We start from the raw sequence: 206 nt of genomic DNA, 5'->3' as shown, positions 1-206 counted from the left end.
AGCCCTGGACAGCAGCAGCATCCCCTCTGCAGGGCCCAGCAGGGCTCTCCTGAGCTGCCCTTGCCCACCTGCACACAGAGCCTGCCCCAGCCAGGGCCCTGCACACAGGCAGGTTTCTGTAGGGCCGGGGCCAGGGCACACAGGGTGGGATGGGCTCTGTGAGCGCTGGCAGGGACAAGACTCCTCTCAGGAGGGAATGTCCAGGC

The sequence above is a fragment of the Passer montanus genome, unplaced genomic scaffold (genome assembly GCF_014805655.1).
Source record: "Passer montanus isolate IOZ18808 unplaced genomic scaffold, ASM1480565v1 scaffold1949, whole genome shotgun sequence".
Taxonomy (NCBI): Eukaryota; Metazoa; Chordata; class Aves; order Passeriformes; family Passeridae; genus Passer; species Passer montanus.
Note: the sequence above shows the minus strand (reverse complement) of the source record.